This window comes from Rhipicephalus sanguineus, unplaced genomic scaffold (genome assembly GCF_013339695.2).
Source record: "Rhipicephalus sanguineus isolate Rsan-2018 unplaced genomic scaffold, BIME_Rsan_1.4 Seq480, whole genome shotgun sequence".
NCBI lineage: Eukaryota > Metazoa > Arthropoda > Arachnida > Ixodida > Ixodidae > Rhipicephalus > Rhipicephalus sanguineus.
The window spans coordinates 307700-327998 of record NW_023615345.1 but is presented as its reverse complement, the minus strand read 5'-3'; the positions used below and the strand labels follow the sequence as shown (position 1 = coordinate 327998).

Genomic DNA, 20299 nt, shown 5'->3' with positions numbered 1-20299 from the left:
TAGTTATACCTTCCACTGTAGCGTCAGTGCTGTGTGCTTGGTCTTTTCCACTGCGAGGCCATATGAAATTTGTTAGAAAACACCACAACAGTGTGTTGTTTTGGAACTTGGAAAGTATAGCCACCTCATATTTGACGGACATATGGCCAGAGAGCCATCTGGGGATGTCATTTTGAAGCCAGGAACAACATCAGCTGTTCCTACAAGTCCATTTCACTATTTTAGCGCACTGTTAAACAAGACAGGACAGAAGAACGACACGGACATGGCACTATGTCATTCTTCTGTCCTCTGTCTTGTTTAACAGTCGCTAAAATAGTGAAATGGATTACCAACATGCCCAAGCCTATGCTCTGTCATGTTCGTACAAGGTATGCTGTCCACACCTCAAAAGGTATTCCCCCCCCTCTCATCTCCAATCTTCAGCTTTCATTATCCATATGTAGGATGAGAGACCCAATATTCACAACAACAGAGTGATTGTTTTGATAATTGCACAAAGGAACATAGCCAGCTTAAGCCAAACATAACAATCTACACAGTAACCCTAAACATTGCTTTACATAGATGCCTTCCATGTCAGCCTTCAACACGCATTCATTCCCTTATCTAGCGTGAACATGTTAATATATTCTCTAACTCTTTGTGACACGCATTATGATCAACTGTCTCTAAATGCATTGAATTTACCTAAATTCATGCCAACGATACGGAGACCAAATTTAAAGCTAGTGGAAGTGTTAGAATAAATTAGTGTATTTTACTGCAATTAATTGTAATTGCAATGCAAATAATCATCTAATCACTTTACAGTCAGTCATGCTATATTTCTTCATAAACCGATTTCAACGACCCGCTAAAACTACATGAGATGGTTATCTGCTGGCAGCGAACATTTCTAAAGAGGTGAAAAAAATATTTTAAAATTCCTGCCGAAACATCCCGTGTCCGTCTCGTTAAACACAGTACTGCCTTCAACATAGCTATCGTGTGCAGCAAAATATTCTGACCAGAAGTGATATAAAGGAACCTTAGGTGCTTACTAATTTACCATTAGCTGAGTGGTCGAGTCTCTTCCTTGCCAATTGTGCTCAGAAATAGCAAAGTAAGTCACGTCTCCACATGAGGATGCCGTGTTGCAAGTGGTTAAGTTCAGTTATTCTATATAATATTGCACGCCCAGAAGGACCATCTTGTTTTGCCTGAATCATTGGTTCCATTTTTTTTCCTCACAATCACACTCAGTGCGAGATCCACTGGTGTAGCTTGGACATGGCTCATCAGGAATGTCCATCCCACTCCTTTCCCAAAACGTGTATTCACCATAGGCTACTTCGTATAAAACATCAGAAAACACTTGCTGCCCCCTCTGCACACACAGACACACACGCACACACATGCGAAAAATAGTAATATATTAATAAATAAAAGAACATTCCTAGCTGTTGCACTGATAAGATTGTTTCATTTCTGCTGAGCAGTCGAAGAGATACGAACTTACATATGCTGCAGGAAGTCAACAAAACTGGTGTTTCCACAAATGTGTTAAGCCTTACACCCCCCCCCCCCACCCCACCCTCTTGGTGAACACTTCCAAGGCCTCTGCATTTTATTAAACATGAATTGCGCCATCATATACCACTAATATATATATATATATATAATTAGCACCGTAGCTTCACCTAACTGAAGTACATAGAAAACTTTGTCTCTTTTAAAGGGTCAGACTCCACGAGGAAGCATCGCCACCACAGCCATCACTGGGTGACTTGCAGCCTGTGTCAACATCTAAAGGACTGGAACAATATAGAGCAAAAGATAGGTAACAACAGATTAGCTGAGTGGACAGCACTCCCATTTATACTCATGGAAACTGTAAAATGCCCTACAGCTTCAGATGTGCATATAGGACACACATGGCAGCATTGCTAAATTCAATGCAGCAGTGTCTTTTTGCTAGACCTGGTTATTCTATAGATGCATCATTTTCATAGTAAACTGTAACAGTTTCTCATCTTCTATGTTATTGAAAGAATGTCCTTATCAAGGAAGTGTCACGTAGTGCATATGCATTACATAGAATTACTTACGAGGCCGATACTCAGCTCCTTGAAACTGGCAAACTGTATGATAACTTTCATTGATAGTATTTTGTCTTTGTTTTTATTTTATTTTATTTCTTCCTTTCTTTCTTCTTTTGTTTGTTTATTCATTGAAACAAAATTGTTGTGGCCTACTGTATTCCTACCTCTGCAATATGGCTGGTATAGCTACTTGTTGTGGTGACTGTATTGTCCTGCTTTCTGTTTGCACTACTGCATGATCTAGTTGCTTGTTGTCACTACTGTTGTGGCCTACTTTCTTTTGGTGCCGACTATGGTATGGTTACTTTTTGTAGCTAAGCATAGTGGCCTACTCTTTTTCTGCACCAGCTGTTTTTGTTACTCTCACAAAATTGCACGTGCAAAACCACACCACTTTTTCCTGCATACCCTCGCCGAAGAATGCTTGCACATTGAAAATTACGTCATGATCCTTCTTTATTTTGTGCTAGGCATCACCACCATCATCACAGACACAAGCGACGTCGGTACATCTATGACCCAAGCCTAATGGTTCTTCATGATGCTGAGGATAAACACAGGGTCATCACAGAGCCTGAAGAGGCCATGACTTTGCAATCAGCTGATCTTGAAGAGATGGCGAGTAAGTTCTCATTATTCAGCTTATTCTTTCTTTCTGCAACACATTGGTAGGAAGCAATGACAGTGTTTCAGACATAAACTTTTCTCACAAGTTTTCTGAGCTGCAGCAATATCTTTCTTTATTTTGTTGAAGAGAATAAGGTTTTGAAGTTAAAAAACGTTACTTCAAATTTTCTTCTTTTTTTTAAATTTACAGCTGTCAAAATTCGTCACACTGTATATCATTAATTTCACAAACATGCCGGGCTTAATTACAACATATCTTGATGAAACCAGGCCGAAACATTTGCCAAATGCAGTGCAGCTCTGGACATGAAGCGGGACGCAGCACATTGCACAAAGACCGTAGGTGGCAGCCATGTGTGTGTGACACACCACTGATGCGCATAGCCACATTTCCATGCCATTAAAAGTTCAGTCCATTTATTTAGTACCTCACGTGATAAGGACAAAGGCCAGATGAGTGATTCATCCATTCTCAGGGAACTGACAGCAGAGAACACTTAACTCATATCAAATAAGAAGCCAAAAGCCTAAAGATATTGCACGGCCTATTTGGCAGTGTACTGCCAGCCTTCTGGCACAGTCATTTGGCTACCTTGAGCGACTGCATAAGACGTACTGAGCATGCACATAAGGGACATGTGGTTCCGACGTGACTTCCCCCTCCAGATTTGGTTACAGATGCTACCTCCAGTTTCATGTCCAAAGCGACCCTTCACTCTCTGCAAACTGTTTAAACTGGCTGCACTAAAAGATAATGTCAACTGTGCCCTCAAATGAAAACTGCAATTACTGTCGAGAGATGCTTAGTAAATCAAAAAAGTGAAGCATCAGGTTTTATTGTCTGTATGCCTTTAATGGTAAGCACAATGCACCTGACTCTTATGACAAAAATGTAACAAAATCAGTGTTTAGTCTAATTACTGCAAGATTAGTAAAATTACACTTCAGGTCTCAAATCTTCTTTTATATTTGACCTTATGTTAACCAGTGTTGCTATCATAGTAGCTCATTGTAGTGTATGTACTGCTTATGGATATTGTATCTGCTTAGCTTTAGTGTAGTTGCTTCTCCTGGCTAATTCTAGAGAATGTAGCACTTTCTCAATAAAGCAGCAAAAGGGAGAGTTGGGCTAGTTGGTTCGGGTTCATTTTGGAACAGCACAAAACGAAAGACGCAGGAGAAGACTTAAAGGGACACTAAAGAGCAAAACGATTTTTCTCGCATTAGTAAAGTAGTCTTCCACGATACCAAAACACCACGCTTTCTGCGCGAAGATGCTTAATAAGCGAGAAAACGCGCAAAAAGAAAATACAGGTGGCGACGCCTGCTTGGGCCTACATAGTTCCTAATCGGTTAAATCGAAGTACATTGTCCTCTGAGGGGGCCAGACTTGACATAACAATTTTGTGGAAATTTCTTCGAGCCAGTGGTGCCAAAATACGTTAAATGCTCTTTGAAGTCTTTTACGTCACGAATTACAAAGTTCGGCGCGAAATTTAAAAATTAAACTTTGAACTTGGTTTTCTCCTCTAATAATAAACCTATGGTGGTGAAATAAACTACACAAGAGTTCTCCGAGCATACTTTATCAATCTAAACCAATTCATTGTTTCTCTTTAGTGTCCCTTTAACAACGCGCTCGGGTTGTTAAGTCCTCTTCTGTGTCTTTTGTCTATTGCGCTGTTTCAAAATGATCTCAATAAAGGACACAGCCGTGTATTGGCTAAAATGATCATTCCATTCTGTAGTTGCAGATTATGGACAGGACATAAAAAAGTAACATAATATGGGCTGTGTTGTGATGCTTCCTTTGTGTTTTGTCCACATTTGTGTGGCTGTATGTTGTAATAATTGTACACCACACAGGTCAGAGGGAACCACTGCTTACCTAATTCAATTTTTGGTGAAGTCTTTAAATGATTGCAGTGTTGCAGTGTGATTTATAACACTCTCTTATACACTTTCATAGATTTTTAGTCAGCCCCAAACAGCAAGCATATGCATCTCCAAATTCATCGTAATATAATTGAACATCCACCACTAGCCCAACTCGCAATTCTGCTTCAGCATCTCCAAATGTCTGTTGTTAAATTATTGTATGTTTCATGTGTGACAGCTAAAATCTTGTTTCTCATTCCAGGTCATAGATTTGAAGACCAGAAAGGCATGCGTCGGCACAAAATTCTCGCAAAGAACTGTGCTTTCATTCATGCAGCCTGCATCTGAAGATCTTCTGAGCAACCCCGCCTCCACCAGGTTCCGGCAAAAGATACTCTGTTCCATTCATGAAAAAGCTTTATGATCGAAAGCCACATGAGGTAAGTCAAGGTATTCATGACTAGTTTGAATTAGTGTTATTGCATAGAAATAGTTTGTGAGGTGCAGGAAATAAAGTGACACAGCACGAGCATTAACTCGTAACTTGTGCATCGTAAACCCCTTGAAACAGTGAGCCCCCTGTGTCCCTCCAGTGTGAGCCCCGTGTCCCTCCAGTGTTCTTTAGCCACTGGCCTGTTTTAACTTCACGTTTTTTTTTTGTTTCTCTACCATGATGTATGCAAAACAGGGTCAGTTCATGCCACAGATGTGCTAGTGAAGGAAGATAATGTTTTAAAGTGCTTCTTTTTAGTAGGATATCAAGCCTGAAATTGTATTTTCTTTCAAGTGTCGTTGCCTGCTATTGTTCTGCACAGATATTTGTGGAGCTGGATGAGCTCGTTCCAGAAACATACGAGTGGAAAGAGACTGCACGTTGGATCAAATATGAAGAAAACCTGAAAGAGATGTAGATCGTTGGGGCAAGCCACACTTGGCCTCGTTATCTTTCCACTCACTACTTTGCCTGCGCAAGTGCATTGAACAGGCACTGTGCTGCTTGACCTTGAAGAGAAGGATCTCACTGGCATTGCCAACAAGGTAAACTTTCCCTTTGTACTTAGGTGCAAAGCTGCACTATTATACTCTCATGCGGAGCCTGCACAGAACTGAGCATATCATAAGGTGTGCCACTGTGCATCGTCCTGTATCAGCTTAAGTACAGGCACAGTAGCGATTGTACTTCAGGCTCATAGCTAAGGAATAAAATTGGGCTAGTTCGTGCAGCGGAATAGTCTGTTACACGCTGGTTTCTAAAAGTTAGGTCGCAGCAAAATACTTAAGGTAAATCTGCCATAGCTTCTATTCTTTAAGCCCCGCCACAGTGGTCTAGTGGTTATGTCGCTCGACTGCTGACCCGAAGGTCATGGGATCGAATCCCGGCCGCAGCGTCTGCATTTTCGATGGAGGCGAAAATGTTTGAGGCCCGTGTACTTAGATTTAGGTGCACGTTAAAGAACCAGGTGGTCGAAATTTCCGGAGCCCTCCTCTGCGGCGTCTCTCATAATCATAAATCGTGGTTTTGGGATGTTAAACCCCATATATATTATTATTATTATTATTATTATCATTATTATTATTATTATATATTATTATTATTATTATTATTATTATTATATTATTATTATTATTATATTATTATACACTCTAAGAAAAGATGGAGTAAAAGGGTGTGTTTTGTCCCAAAGCAACAATCATCATCTCAATGCTTGCCTTTCCTTTTTTAAAAACTCGGCGCTTGCCACTTTCCTATTATGAATGCCATGTCACGCTGATAATGCACGTGCCGTTCGTGACTTTGATTTACCGGGTGCACAGTGATAGTGCAAGGAAAGGCATGCAACATTGTTGTGGGATGGACAAAAAAACAACCTTTTTATTCTCTTTCTTTAGAATCTGTTTCCAGCGTGTTTTGTGGAGCTGGTAAAGATATGTTGGTATATGCTGGTAAAGATATTATTGTCCACCACTTCTTATAAAGATAAGAAGTGGTGGGCAATAAGACTAGGTTATGTGTCCTAATTGTATGGCTTATAAGCTAAATACACTACTTAACCTGCTTGGCCTGTATTCACAAACCAACCTTATCCTTACCGCTTGTTTTCCTTATCGTTTTTTCACCCTCGGTGCACATTAAGTGCATAAAAAACAGTAAGCAGAGAAAAAGGTAAATGAGGTTGGTTTATGAATTCTGGCTTCATATTTGTTTACGAAGCACGTGAAGGGCACAGGAATTATAATGAAAATGAGAGGTAAGGATAAGGTTGGTTTGTGAATAGTTTGGAATTGCGAAAACACTTCTAGTCCAGTGCAGCATGAAGCGTGAGATTGTCTCTCACTTTTTTTGCTGGAAAACTGGAACTTAACTTTTGAGTAGCACAGAAAACCATGTGCAGTAGAAATCAGCTGTTGATTCCTCATAATGTCTCCCTGGCCAGTCTGCACCTCACATACAAAGTTTTCGTGCAGTAATGGCGTCTCATGGTGCGCCCATGGCTTCATTGTGACATCACCACTCCAGATCATTGGTCATCCGTCACCTATCGTAGACATGCCGGATGTTGACCTACGGCATCCCGATCATTTTTTCACTAACAATGGGCCCACCAAAAGAGAAGGAATGTAGTAGTTTATCTTCTAATCAAAGAAAAACAAGTATGGCTAAAATTGCTAGTGGTCTAAGCTTTTATTTTAGTCCATCTGTGTTAGTGCATGCCATGAGTCGTAATCACCTCATCAAAGTATATTGTTTTTGACTTGCATGACATAGACTGGGAGACATCATGAAACATCAAGAGGTGATATTTGAAGTCGAGGTTTGACAAAATCTTTTTTGTTCAGAAATAACCATTGGCAAAATTGCAAATAGACCCAACCAAGATGAACAAGGCTCCCATGTGAAGTGTCAGTGCCTAAGGAAAAAAATGTTATTTCACCATGGTAGGCATCCATTCCTGTTTTTGCCAGCTGATATTTCTTCTACACATACATTCTTGTGCACCTCAAATGAAAACTAATGTTAGATCACCTCATCACTGGCTATGGATTTTCCATTGTCAGATGCTGTGTAGTTCCTCTAGTTGGATACACTCAAACCTCGTTATAACAAAGTCCATCTGTCACGAAAATAACTTTGTTTATCCGAAATTCGTTATAACCATTTATTTGTAACACTGTATTTATGACAAGACTATTCTTCATTTACTTCGTTATAACCGATAATTCGTTATATCCGTGTTCGTTATATCGAGGTTTGAGTGTAGATCAATTGGTATACCTAGGTATATAATTAGTGAGTAGGTTAGATTACATATCTTGTTTCGTGATGTCCGGATGGCAATAATTCGGTTTCTGAAAACTTTCATTTTTATCTTGAATGCTTCGTTTTCAGAAACTTCAGGCAGTCTATGCAAAAACCCAGTGTAGGCAGTTATAGTGGAATGCTAGTATGTGAGAAACTGTGCTTCTAAAATTAATTAAGGAAAGATTACTTTTAAGGGCTCGTTTTTTTTTGTTAGACACAATATTAATGAGAACTACAGACAATAATGCCAAGGAAAGTATAGGGGATGTTATGTGTAATAATTGGGATATAAATGTGAAGAAAGTAAAGTGGACAAAAAGATAACTTGCCGCCGGCAGGGACGGCAGGGTCCCTGCTGGCGGCAAGTTATCTTTTCGTCCACTTTACTTTCTTCACATTTATATCCCAATTATTACACATAACATCCCTATACTTTCCTTCGCATTATTGTCTGTTAGTTCTCATCAAATTAATATTGTTATGCTTCTCGCTACCAGCCTCCAACACTGACCAACTAATGAAGATAAGTATTTAAGGTATTGACACCTGTGTTCATAAAGCATGCTAGCTGCAGTTGTTGCAGCCTTGAAAGATTGATGCACAGTTCCTATGATATGTAGTTATGTTTCTGAAATAACGATAGTGAAAATTTTATTCACAAAAATTGTATAAAGCTGTTGCAAACAATGTTCGCTACGTTCTGCGTTCTCATTTCTAACACTTAGGTGGTTGACAACATGGTGCTGACAGAGCAGATACCACCCGAGAGCCATGGTGCTGTTTTACGTGTGCTCTTGTTGCGTCACCGGCACGGTGCGGAAAAAGCCTCAACACTTTTCTGCGTCGTAACTCCTCTGGTACATTCACAGCACTCAAGTATGTACTATGGTAGTTTGTTCTTTACTCTTTTCTTTCTTCCTGTTTCCTTGAGATGGGAATTTTACAAAGGTGGCTTGGGCTTGGGGTTATCCATAGTTAATCCAGAAACAGCGAGAAGGCCAAGGACAAGAGAGGCTACAAGCACAGAGTTGTGTTTGTAGCCTCTCTTGTCATTGTCCTTCTTGCTGTTTCTGGAGTAATTATCCTTGAGATAGGTAGTATGCAACAATGCACATGAGCATAAGCACACTGCAGGACTTGTAAACTCTGGGTTTTGTTCTAGTTAGACAAATATAAGAAAGGGAATTGATTGAGGGGCCTGTTTTTTTAGACCCAGTTATCGAAGGCAACAGACATGTAGTGAAGCCAAAGAAAGCATGGGGCACTTTATTTGTAGTTTTTAATTGTAGTAGTTACAAGATAAAGAGAAATGAAATTGGATTAAAAACAATTCCCTCCCAAAGGTGTTCGAACCCACAGTCTCTGCATTATGCCATCCACTTTCCAAAGATTTTGGTCAACCACCAACACCTTGTTGTATTATTTATTACTTGTTGATATAGTCTCCAACCTCTTTTGTTAAACTTTAGGATCAATGTATTAGATTCCATTGGAGATGTTTATAGGTGGAGCATCACAAGTAAATGTATTGGTGAGAAGTTGAAAAGGATCAGTTACAGTGGAAGCCAAACAACATCAAAACTGTATAGGCATTAAGCTCTGTAATGAATTCTGTGGCAGCTAATATATTTATTTGTAAAAAGAACACGACGCCATGGCATATGTGGCGCTGATGCAGTATGATGGTATTGACACCATAATAGGAAAAATTAAGTTTTCTTGCTTAAAATTTTATTTGAAATATACACCAAGCATGCATTCTCAGAATATGTCATCAACATTATTACAATGCCTTTTGAGAAAGCGAAAAAATGAATAAATTTGGAAACGGAATTTTTGGAACTTTTTCTAAGGGTTAGAGCAAGTGCATGAAAGAGTGCTGAGACTGGAACGCAGCTGTGGCTGTACAAAACCCCTTGCAAGTGGTAAAGTCTATAAGTTTTAATCTATTAAACTACTTTACTTTCTAGGGGAATACTGATTTGGCATTTGTAATGTTTATGCCCTTTGAAGAAGCAATAACATAATTAAGGGGGCCATGACACCCAATTTTCGATCATAATAGTGTTATGTCGGTTAATCCTTGTGCGTTCACAAACAAGCTAGCAAAATTTTAGCGCATTTGGTCGAGCACTTAATTTATAATTGAATATTTTTTAAACACGCGAGCGGCCTGAGAGTCGGGCAACACTGACGCACTCGCAAGACGTGACGTGACGAGCTGCTTGCTTTGCGGGTCTGCATTCCAGCGAACGACTTTGTTCCGTGGTCATCTGCGCGTTCAATTGAGCTATTTATATTCTTTCAGCTTGGCATTGAAATTGAACGATTTTCAGCTGCTGAAACTTTTACAGAAAACGACAGCGCTGCTCCGTGCAGCAGATGACATCACACACGCCATGGCAAAATGGAGGTCGCCAGCTGTGGGCAGGGTTTATAGCCGGCGACTTCTAGGGCTCATTTTGCACTGAGACATTCTTTTACAGGCCACTTTTTAAATATGTATAGATACAATAGACCCTCTACTTCTATTTTTCGCTGAAAACGGCAAATTCTTGGGTGACCGTGTCATGGCCCCTTTAAGGGGAGGGAAGGTGCTCTATAAATGATAGAAATGCTTGCCTTATGTAAGGCTTTGACATGCTAGTCAACGCAAAGTTCAAGAGCATCTTAAGAATTTCTTTCAGGGGTAACAACAAGAAAAATTCCAACAATGTAGAAAGAAAGTTTTTCACCTATATGACTGATGGAAAAAGCTTTTCTTTGGCAAAAGTTGTTTAACACCAGTATCCATGTCTCTACCTATTTCTGTTTGATTGGTTGGCGAGAACTTTCTGCTTTCACCACTAACGTTAGGCCATTTTGTCTATTCCTTATCTTGAAACAGATCAAAGAGCTATACTGAAGTTCTTTAAAGTTAAGTTTAAAGTTAAGTTTTACAGTTAAGTTTTCTAGGCCTAAAAAAAACAAATAGTTTCATGATGGGGAAAAGCACTACAAGAACGGAGACTTCGCAAGAATGCAGGGCCTCTATCCTGTGTTCTTGCTAAGTCTCTGTTCTAGTAGCGCTCTTCCCATCATGAACTTATTACCAGGACGCCCAATGGCAGTTACTCTAAAGAAACATTTTATTTCCCACACTGCATCTTGCTGTTTACTTTTTTTCCCTTAGAATTGAATGTATGCAGTGCAATCCACAGTTAGTATGAGCATGTAAGTGCATTACTTACGCAGCAAGCCAACTGTGGATGCTAGTAGAAGCATTGCTTGAAGCATGCGAGTGCACTCTACATGTGTCGAGGGTGAACCAGTGCTGTGTGTAATGCCTTGTCAGCTGTGGCGCAAACTATACTGCCTTGCTTTTCTACAAGGCAAATTGCTTGGTCTCATCAGTGGCTCAACAATGAATATTAAAAGGTGCACCTGCATCCACAAGATCTTCTTGTAAAAGGTTGAATGCTTTGGTTGCCCTTTTTCCAGGTCACTGCGGTCAGCGTCACTTGTTAGCAACTTTACATCTTCATCACAGGACCATGTGAATGGAAACGCTGGCAACCGAGCATGCCTTTGCTTACTGCAGACACACGCACTCTGTTGACAAAGGGGTACATAGTTTTCCATTAAAAATTTAAGGTGGTTAATAAAGATGGAACTTTTATTTGATGCCTCATGCACTGTATTGCAGACACGCGACGAGACTGAGCCGTTTCTTCCTGGGTGTTCCACGGATTTGCGCAAGCCTGATGCCAATATCCTCCGAAGAATACCCGAGATGCGGAAGCGACCGCCGTGCTGGTGGGAGGCTTGGATTTCTTGGAGCAGCCCACCATTGCCTTTGTCAGGTTGGCGCAGGGTCAAGTGATGCCTAATTTAATGGAGGTAGGTGATTGCTTATGTTTAGTCACCTGTTCACACTACCACATTGTTTCATTCAGCTTGAACTACACACAGTCATAGGTGGGCAAAATTTTGGAACTCACTCAGGCTCACTCAAGAAATATATTTTGCTGTGAGCTCACTCAGACTCAGATTCACCGAAATTTTCCTCAACCGAACTCACTCGGACTCAGACTCGCTAAACTTTTTCTCAATCGGACTCACTCGGACTCAATCTCACCAACATGTTGCTCAGCCAGACTCACTCAGACTCACAGCTTGACCTTAGCCTGAGTGAGTCGACTCTGAGTCCGCTGGCATTAAGTGAGTTATTCTGATCATGGTGTAAATGCTCTTGAATGCCAATATCTCAAATAATGGGTGCTCTACGATACGCCTTTGGGCCTTGTACCTTCAAATACTAGATTTCAGGGGTTTCAATCTAGTAAGGACGTTTTTATGAATATGTGACTCACACGACATATTTCTATTAAGAAAGTAACGTAAAAGAGTTGGGAGGTCATAGCACCTCCCCCCCCCCCTTACTCACGCCTCTGATCAATAAACATTGAGGTGGTGCATGAACGCTAGTGCATTGAAGTGTGTGGGAATAAATCCGAGTATAAATGTAAGCCGATATAAGGCTGATAGTAATGCAGATAGCTGAGTGGATAGGATCGTAGGTCGGCAACTAAAGGTGGAGCTCACTCAGACTCGCTCATGAAATATATTTTGTAGGGGTGTGCGAATATTCGAAATTTCGAATATTTTTTGAATAGTGCTTGCTATTCGATTCGATTCACACTGGAATTTTACTATTCGAACTTCCCAAAACAAATAGTCAGCGTCCGATTGAAAGTGACCCCTTCAGATTTTCAATATGCTTCGCCTCATTACTCTCGTACTGCGGCAAAGCTGCCTTTCAAGCACCGTTACAGTCGAACACTGTCAAGGCACAGTCAACGTCCGATTGAAAGTGGTCCCTAGATTTTCAATATGTTTCACCTAAGCTCCGTTACGGTCGAACTTTGCCAAGACACAGTCAACGTCCGAGTGGAAGTGGCCCCTAGATTTTCAATATGCTTCACCTCATCACACCCCGGTATTGCGGCAAAGCTGCTTTTCAAGCTCTGCTACAGTCGCAAATGCACTAACTCAAGAAAACGCTGGCTCCAACAGGGAGATGAAAGATGTGGCGGAGGTGGGGGCTCAATTAATGCTGTTTTGGACCTGAAATTTGGGCAGGAAGTCCGAAAAATTGGAAGCCGAAGCTTTTTAGCATCCAAATTTCAGATGTTCTTATATATCGATGTCTACGAGGCAGATTTTGAACTCCGGACTTGAAGGGAGCACACCCTTGTCCGCCACATCAGTTAGGCTTCCACAGAAGTTGAAAGAGGAGGAGAGGCTGAGGAAATGGCATCTTTGCCTATCACGTTGTCGGCAACACTTTGATTGCACCAAATCATGTACATAAATTGAATTCGGCCTCTACATTGCCTCATTCTTGATAAGACAACTATGAAACACCACCCCGCCCAGTTCTTCATCAACCTAGCGAAAAGAAACACTTTCAGGTTACTATCTCATAAGAATATGCTTAGGAATCCTCTCCAACTTTTTCTTTCTGCAATTTCGCTTCGAAGTATTAGAAAATATTCGAGAAATATTCGAAAAATATTTTACTCGATTCGCACTCACACTTCAATATTCGAATTAGCTTCGGACTCAAAATTTTGCTATTCACAGCTCTAATATTTTGTGTTTAGGGCTCACTCGGACTCGCACTCACCAATATTTTCCTCAACCGGACTCGCTCGGACTCAGACTCATGCAAATTTTCTCAACGGGACTCACTCGGGCTCACACTCACCAAAATATTATTCACCCGGCTCACTCAGACTCACAGCTCGATCCGAGTCTGAGTGAGTGTGAGTGAGTGTATTTTGCAATACAGTTATGCTTTTTGTTTGCATTGCTTTTTATGATCCATATAATTTAATGCATCCATTGCTAAGCAAATTGGCTGAGAATGCAGATGCATAATCCACCGTATTATTGTCATGATTTTTATTCTCCATAAATATTATTATTATTATTATTATTATATTATTATTATTATTATTATTATTATTATTATTATTATTATTATTATCGTTATTATTATTATTATTGTGTACACAGGAAACCTTAATTTCTCTCCATCCAGCGAGTGGAAGGAAGAGTTCAGCCTTTTTCGAACTCTCTCTAAACGCCTATATAAACGGGACCATAGTTCGCATATTGAATTCTTAGAAAAAGCACCTCTGACAGATGCCGGCTGAGTTTTGGAAGTAGTACGTAAACGGTGGTTGAAGAAAACGTACACTCGCCAACTAAAATCGACACTGTTTAAACCGCGCATACCGATTGTGTTCTACTTCCGATGCACGCAGAGCTGAGTTGAAGAGAGTGACGTAGGACTTGATCGGCAATGGCTACCCCAGTCGTTTTATAAAACTGAAGAAAGGCGCGCAGCTGACCCCTCTGCCAGGGCAGCGACAACGAAGAAGCGGGCTTCACTCCCCTATGCACGAGGTGGGAGTGAGTCCCCTTCAAGAATATTCCAAGATTACGAAGTGCAAGTCTGCCACATCCCCTCAAGCAAGCTGAAACAACAACTCGTTTGAGTCAAAGACCGCCTTGAAAAGGAAAGATACCCTGGCGTTGTCTACGAAATTCCGTGCCAAGACTGCCAGGCGTGCTACATAGGCGAGACTGGAAACTTTAAAAGAAGACTGCAGCAGCACCGTAATGATGTAGCCAAAAGGCACCAATTCGAACGCCCTGGCAGAGCATAGTGAAAAAACTGGACCTTGATTGGCAATCGGCTTCCATCATTGAAAAGAGAAAAAGTTATCATCCGCCTGCTCATCGAATCTTTTTGCATACAATCTACTACTAACACGATAATCGGACACGGGATCCACTCCGAGGTATACGCAAGCGCGTGTGCCTTTCGACGCATATATAATAAAGACCACCATGCATTTGTTCTTTGTGAACAAGGCACCCGTACTGGCGCCGAAACGTCAATTCCTTTGTTGTTTTATTTTAGTTGGCGAGTGTACGTTTTCTCAACCATGATTTTCCTCGCCAGACGAGTTTTCGTCAAACCCTAGACTTCAGTATGAACGGTCTAGCAACGCAGAGAGTCCTTCAGGCTACTGGACTAATGGGGTAGAAGTGCAAGCCGTCGCTGACTATTTTGCCAGCATTTCTCATATGTATAAGGCCTCAGACTCTAGCACTGATCGGACAATGTCCAAGGCAGTTATCATCCAGTGCTTTGTCACTGGATGAAAATCTTATCTGCAATGATAAGTGCTTAAACCATCCTTATCATGTGGCCCAGATGGCATCCCCTCCGCCATACTAAAAGCTTATTGGTATATTTGTCCCAGTACTGACTACGATATTTAATAACTGCCTGGACACTTCCACTTTCTAGCATGTGGAAAATGCTTAGTTTTCCCAGTATTTAGGTCGGGCTCTAAAACAGATGTTTCTAATAATTTCTCTACTTTGTGCCACACACATCAAAGATCTTCGAGCTGGCTCTTCACAACATATTGTCTTTTAGTGTGAAAAACTCATTGATTCCTAATCAACATGGTTTTCTTGTTGGCGCGCTCAACTACCACAAATCTTGCTAGTTTCATGACGCAGATCTACACCTATTTCTCAGAGAGGACAGGTTGATGTAATCTACTCTGACCTGAGCAAGTCAGCCACACACTGATTATGGTTAAACTTGCGCACTTTGATGTTGACTTGTCGGTTGTGAATCTCCTGCACAGCTATCTGCTCAATAGATCTTGTTATGTTGCCGTAATGGCCAAACGGTTCTTTATATGAAATGACTGGTGGGGTCCCTCAAGGGTGGTATTAAACCCACTCCTATTTTAATTTACGTTAATGTTTCTTTTGCCATTCGTAATCCTTCTTTCCTCTTGTATACCGATGACATCAAGATATTTAAGGAAATTCATTCAGTTAATGACTGTCGCTTGCTGCAGTCAGTTTGTGTCTTTCCAAATGGTGCAACGGCAATAATCTTTCTCTGAATACCTCAAAGACAAAATTCATGTGTATCACTCGCAAAACATCTAGCGTGTCATTTCAATACTCTGTCAATTCTGTGTCGTTATCCAAGGTTTATGAGATCGGTGACCTTGGTGTTGTTGATAGTACGTTAAAATTTTCTGCTCACGTTAAGCGTGCTGCTATGCGGGGCCTTCATTCTCTCGGATGTGTTTGCAGAATATCTCGAGAATTCAGTTCTCCTATAGCCCTCCAGAAATTGTACACCGCAATATGTCTCCACAACTAGAGTATGCATCCGTGATAGGAATGCATTGCTCAATCCAGTGGTAACACCATTGAACTAGTCCAGAAAAAATTCCTCAGCATATGTAACCATCGCTTTGCTAGAAATCACTCTGGATTTCGTTCAATACTGCTGGTTTATTTCACTGCCATCACTTCACTGCCAAAGAAATCGTTCTGATCTGTTATTCTTTGCAAGCTAGTTCACGGTATCATATCCTGCCCTGTACTTCTCAATGTGTTAATTTTTTAATTCCGCGTAAGTTAACCAGAGAGAATAGACAGTTTCATGTACCCACCTGCTTCTTCCAACACTCTACCATTCACAGAATACAAGTCCCTCTAATAATTTTCTTGATCTTGACGTTTTTTCATATGTGCAGTCATGTTTTTATCCGAGCTTTGCAGTGTCTGAACATAGCATGGCACAATGTACAAAGCCTTCCCTTCTCCGTCTTTCCGCATAGTTGTATATATCCAATCTAATTTTCATTCCCCTTCAATATTTCTTTGTTGTCTTATTTTACTCCTCCCCTTTTGTGTTCATTTCTCTTTGTCTACGTGTTTTTGCTCTTGTTATTTCTGAAGACTGTCTGTATTGTAGTGTTTGTTTTTATTGTTTTTATTTCTGCGTGCGCCTGCCAAAGACCTCACGGTTGTTCCTGGGCACATTAAATAAACAAATAATGATTGATTGATTGATTGATTGACTGTTATTATTATTATTATTATATATTATTATTATTATTATATTAGTAGTAGTAGTAGTAGTAGTAGTAGTAGTAGTAGTAGTAGTAGTAGTAGTTCAGTAGTACTTTCCTTTGTGTGTGTTTTTTAGATAATTTTATTTTTGTACCGAGCTATCCCCACTAATTTTCCACGTGAATTTTTCTGCAGGTTCCTATTCCTGTGAGATTTTTCTTCATTTGCTGGGTCCGTCAAATACTGATGACCTGGACTACCATGAGGTTGGTCGTTCCATCTCCACCCTGATGTCAAACACAGTAAGTTTCTGCATACTTCTTTCTTTGTACCTGCTTACATATCACCCAATAGAAAAGATTTCATGTTTGTTCCATCATGCTAAATGCATGCTTGAATCATCCTGAAAAGTCTCGATGATATAGAAATGGGTGATCAGCTCCTCTTGCAAAACTTTGCAAATGTCTTTCAGTTTGGCAAATTAGTTCCTTAGTTAACCTATCTGGCAAGATGCCTTTTGTGGATGTCCATCGTCCTGTGCACATATTTGTGGCTTTTCTCTCGTGTCACAGCTCCATGGTAGAACCCCCACTATGTCTGCTTGGTGAGACATTGATACCCAGCCTGGAGGAAAAGGCAAAGAAGCTAGACTTAGGTCCACAGTTAGACTACGCCCAAGCAACTGTAATGCAATAGCATTATCAAGAGTTGATATTGCGTGGCCTGCAGGATCAGCTCGTGTTGCAAACCATGTCAAACCTTTGCAAGGCAGATGTTGTGCACTGGCGATTCTAAGGGATCAGGCCAGAATATTATTACAAAGTCTTTGGGATTGAAAGGAATGAGAGGAACAGTAGGGAGGTCAACCACACAAGCATTCAGTCTGCTACTCCACATTAGGCTACGAGAAAGTGGCAATAGCCAATGGAAAGAGGGGAAAAGTGAGCACTGTGTGCACACAGTAGTACATGCAGCAGGACTACAATCTGTCACTGAGGCCTGTAGTATGCCTCAAAACCTGTATAAATGCACAACTGTCTTTCTGCACCATCGACAAATGGCAATGGCCCAGAATTTTTGTCTCGGAAGACATCGCAGAGTATTGTCAAATTATAGCAGTCTGTAAAAACTGCTATAATTTCACTGGATATTTGCTATAATTTCACTGGCTATAATTTCACTGGATGGATTTCTTATTGAAAGTGCACAACAGGTGTTTGACATTTTCTTTAGGCCCACAAGCATTGCATGGTGGTGTATCGGCCATCCCAAAAGAAAATAACAAGCATTTATATTGCCACACCAACCATGGGTGGTAGAGCAGTGTTGCATCCTTCCAAGAGAGGCTGCTTAGCACTTTCATTTGTAAGGAAGGATCAGGTATACATATGTTGCAATTAGAGGCACATGGTCAGTTCTAGAAAGCTTTAGTCATGTGACCAAGCAAATGAAGTTCTCTTGCAGCAACTGGCAAAAACGAAACCCAGAGGGGTAGGCAAAGAAAGGTTTATTTTAGTAGTGCTGCTCGGAAATATAACCTTGTGCAGTTTCTGGAACAACTGATACAAGTTCTGCACTTTTCATTCTGCTTCTGTATTGATTTCTGGTTATGTTTGTTATTGTGCTTTGCAGGCTTTTCACACTGCAGCGTACAAGGCAGAAGATAGGCGTGACCTGCTGAGAGCTATCAACGAGTTCCTGGATGATAGTGTCGTTCTTCCGCCCGGTGACTGGGACAGGAAATCTCTGCTGCCGTTGATGACCTCAAGAAGAAGTATGAGGATATCCGCAAGCGCAAGATGCAGGCAAAGAAGCCGGCTCCCCGTTAGTCTGTTTTGGAATTGGTTCAAGGCAACAAGCACCTGTGTGAGAGTGCCTGTGTGCTAATGCTGTTGGGGGTTTGCCTGCTCCTGTGACTTCCTCCTGCAGAAGCAAGAGAAACTAGCACTGTTCTAAGGACATGTTGGAACTAGGTGTGCCACTCCATATTCTGTGGCACTGCTTTTTGCTGTCTGCTGGGGCTCACTAAGCTGGAAGTCTTCTGCAGTCTGTGCTTCGTACGCATCAGTTGCAAGCAGTGAGCAAAGAATACCTATTTACGTAAACCTTGTGAAATGTTTTTATTACAAATTATTTTCTTGAGATCAAGCCTGGCTCTTGGCTTATAATTACTTGGAGTAGGGCAAGCAGTTCTTTTGGCTTTAATTCAGCTAAGTTTTAAAATTCTAGATAATAAAAAAAATCTGAAGGAAATGATAAGCAAGCGCTAACACATTTCCTTTTGCTGTCTCACTTTCAGCTGTGGAAGACAAGGCTCTGCAATATGAACCACTGAAGCGCAGTGGCAGATTGTTTGGTGGCCTGTGCAGTGACATCAAGAATCGCTACCCTTGGTACCTCAGTGACTTCAAGGATGCCTTTAATGGCCAGTGCTTAGCTACAGCCATCTTCATTTACTTTGCTGCTCTGTCAGGAGCCGTTACTTTTGGTGGCTTGCTAGGTGAGATGTTGATGGAAAAGATTGCTTACTATTTCCCAAATAAGCATTAGCAAACAAACGGGTCCTTTTTTTTTTGCTGTTGTCCAAACAGAAGTTTACATGATAGGGCTTATCACAAACTTACTTAGAGAAAACTTTTCTCTTGTTGGTAGCCCTCTGCTACTGTTACCATACCAGATTAAAATTCCGGTGCCCATATACAGGGTGCCCCAGCTATTTTTAGCCAGAGTTCAAAAATATACCAACGCACTCAATCACGTCACGACCAAATGCATGTTGCTGACTATTGCCTGGAATGAGACTATTTTTGTGTTCTGATTAATTGTTTAATTAGGTAATTTAATTAACTAACTTTTGAAGCGGTGAAGCTGGGCCAAAAATTCCAGTGAGAAAGTTATAGATCGGTTTGCAAACATCTGATTAGAAAGTTTCTAACTTTCTATCTATTAAGTATGAGTGTTTTTCTACTTACTGCAGATGCCCGCAAAATACAGAAAAAAACCACGTGACATGCCCGCTCGTGCACCAGTGCGCGCAATGATTCTAGTCCTCCCTAATGTTCCGCATGCAAACGACCATAGCATTTGCCCACTTGTGCTGCCTCGACAAGACAGCGACGATGGTGGTGGCTGTGCAACGAACACGTTTTGCTAACGGCTACACAAGCGATAATCGCTGTGTCTGCTTATCGCTGTCATGAGCCTGTGCGAGGAAAGCATATCATTTGTACGCGAAATGTTAGGGGCCACTAGAATCACGGCACGCAAGTGGGCATGTCACGTGGTATTTTTTTGTATTTCGCGGGCATCTATAGCACATAGAAAAACTCTAATACTTAAAGGGACACTAAAGAGCAAAACGATTTTTCTCGCATTAGTAAAGTAGTCTTCCACGATACCAAAAACACCACGCTTGCTGCAAGAAGACGCTTAATAAGCGAGAAAACGCGCAAAAAGGAAATAC

At 40.9% G+C, this 20299-nt stretch overlaps 1 pseudogene; it reads left to right on the top strand.

The window, feature by feature from the left end:
- Positions 1 to 336: 336 nt before the first annotated feature.
- LOC119377493 (anion exchange protein 2-like) overlaps positions 337 to 20299 on the top strand; it is a 49828-nt pseudogene continuing 29865 nt past the window's right edge.